This window comes from Branchiostoma belcheri, unplaced genomic scaffold (genome assembly GCF_001625305.1).
Source record: "Branchiostoma belcheri isolate BF01 breed outbred unplaced genomic scaffold, Haploidv18h27 scaffold129, whole genome shotgun sequence".
In the NCBI taxonomy this organism is placed as follows: Eukaryota; Metazoa; Chordata; class Leptocardii; order Amphioxiformes; family Branchiostomatidae; genus Branchiostoma; species Branchiostoma belcheri.
The window spans coordinates 112,065-114,795 of NW_017802702.1; positions in this window are offsets into that span (position 1 = coordinate 112,065).

Sequence of the window (2,731 nt, forward strand, 5' to 3'; positions counted from 1 at the left end):
GACATGCAGATACAGTGTAGAGATAGAACGGACATGTACTAACCTAATAAATCCCTCTATTTCACTTAAAAATGCTATCTTCAAAGGAAGAAAACACTAGTATTGCTGCCACTGTCATCTAGTATAGACCACATCAAGGTAAGGCCACATCAATTTTATCATTATTGATTCTAGGATTGAAACGCTTCATGACTTGCCCCCCCCCAAAAAAAGGATAAAGGTTCTGAATCAACTCATACATGCTCATATTTTAGCCCTAGCTGTTACATTTTTTCCTATTAAACAATGCAGTAGTTTGATTCAAAGTTGAAAAGTTATTACCTCCGGGGAAGGAGATATCCTTCCGCGAGGAGGTTTTACTATTGTTCGAAACATTTCTGTCAGCAGCTGTTTCTCGCGATCGGCTGGACGGATTGGTCTGTGGTTCGGTATACGTATTGCTGTTGGGCTGCAGATGATGCAGAACGTTTTTGTTTAATTGCATATGTGTTTATGGGCGTGGAAATAAAAGGTTTTTAAGTGCTCCGGACACCCCCGCCATGCTGAAAATGGAATTTACCATGTTGTTAAGGAATGGGGAGGTTTCAGTTTTGGGTCTTACCATTTAAAAGGGGTCAAACAGAGGGGTGTCTGGTTCCGATAAAAACGTTGGGTGACGGCGCAGCAATGACGGCGCGGGATGACGGCGGGGGTAATGGCGCGGGTGACGCTGAACGCTGGGTGCAAGCCGAGTCAGCGCTAGATCTTCGTGTCGCGGCATTTATTTCCAGAAATACGGCGATACACGTCAATTTACTTCAAGTACGGCGCGTAGCTAGCATGGCAGCAGAAGCGGTGGGCGGGCGGTATATGCAAATCTTGCATGACGTATCCGCGTTACGCGTCTCTGATTGGTTGTTCGCTTCAGCTGAGTTCGCCGGGCGGCAACATGAAGGGCGCGGGGACGCGATTTTTCTGTTTGAAAAAACGCTGTTTTCCAGGACTGCATAGCCACATCTAGTGAAAAAGTGCACAATTAATATAAATTTTGGGGGAAATATTTGTTTCTTTGCCGATTTATGGTGTCAATTTATGGAACCCAGAAGTGCAGCCGAGACCAGCGCGCAGCGTAGACCAGCGTGGCAGTTTGACGTGTACGATCAAAACATAAACAAAACTCCCGCTGAAGAAGGGAAATTATCCTGTATGTATGCATTTCAGATCCCAGTGACTATGTTTACGATGGGAATAATTGTGGATACGCACGATGCGCACGATAAGCCTCAGAAATTTATGTCGCAAGTGGGGCATTCTATAGGCTTGCACGGCCAATGGGCTATTCCAAAAAATAAAGGAGAATGGGGGGCGGAAGAGGTTGGACTGGACAGGGGGGTTGGGTCAAATACCTGGACTGGACAGGGGGGTTGGGTCAAATACCTGGAACGGACAGGGGGGGTTGGGTCAACCAAATCTGGAACGGACAGGGGGTTGGGGTCAAACAAACCCGGGTTGGAACCAGACTGGAGTGGTATTGGGTGTATTCAGCATTTTATGGTTTGGATTTTATCTCTCTGAACAGTCTTAGATGTTTAATTGAAGGTTGGAGAATGATTTTTTGCTGGATAAAGGACATTATAAATATTTCATACAATCAAAAACATAGATTCAATATGCATACCACTCTCATATAGTCTACATAAGAATCGTTGTACATACTGTAGTACAGAGATAAAATTTGCTCTAAGTTAACGCATCAAATTTTCAACTGTCCCACACCATGTCAGACCTTATGGACATCAGGTTATAAGTGCCAGGAAGTTTATACTGCCAGCCATCTGGTTTGTGCACTCCTCGAATTAGTCATGCTATATAGGATAAAGTGCAGATAGATTTTTTTCTTTCTTACATGCAAATATAGATGCAGTAGTAGGAAATCTTAATTTTCCTTTTCAAAATTTTTCTGAAACAACATTTTTACCACAAGTGATTAGTTGGTTACTGTAAAGTTAACAAGCAAGTGTTGTAAAGTAAACAAGTTCATTCATTTATTTGCATAACAAAAGGATCAGTTGCATTTTAGCCAGTTTCTCTCAGTTGTTATATACCACACTTCAAGGTTACTTTCTTTCCATCTATGAATCACTATAAAATAACTTCCTAACTTCTTTGTTGATCTACAAAAATATGTCATGCCTGGTAAGGTGACTGTGCAGATAATTTGCAACGTACTGTCTGTAAAATACATTATTTTGTCCTTTTTATCTAGTTGCCCTATAACTATAACTAGTATAAGCTCCTTGGTTCAACTGAATATGGAGTCAACTGCATAGGTTGTTTTGCGAATGCTCTTGTAACTTGTAAAAGAATAAAAACTGTGTTTGATTTTCTTTTCAGTCATTTAGATGATATTGAAGTGCGACTGTGAGTGTGAATCTGAGTGTATTAAACCAAGGACATTATCAAGGACAATGTCCTTGATTAAACCAACAACGAATCACACTCACTCCTGTCCATTGTTTTGCCCGCTTTGATGAAAACTACAAATCAGGTCTCGAAATACTCAGGGTGCACCAAAAATTGGAGCTGTACACCAAATCTTTTTCTGATCATGACTGCAGCCAACTATTCTAGTAGCCCCATGTTGAAGAAGAAACCGATAGTGATTCTTCAAAGTCAGAAGAAACTGCCAAGAAACCAAGGCTTTTTGTGTGAGGCGTTTTTAACGCCTAGTAATCTTGTTTTATGTTAAGTG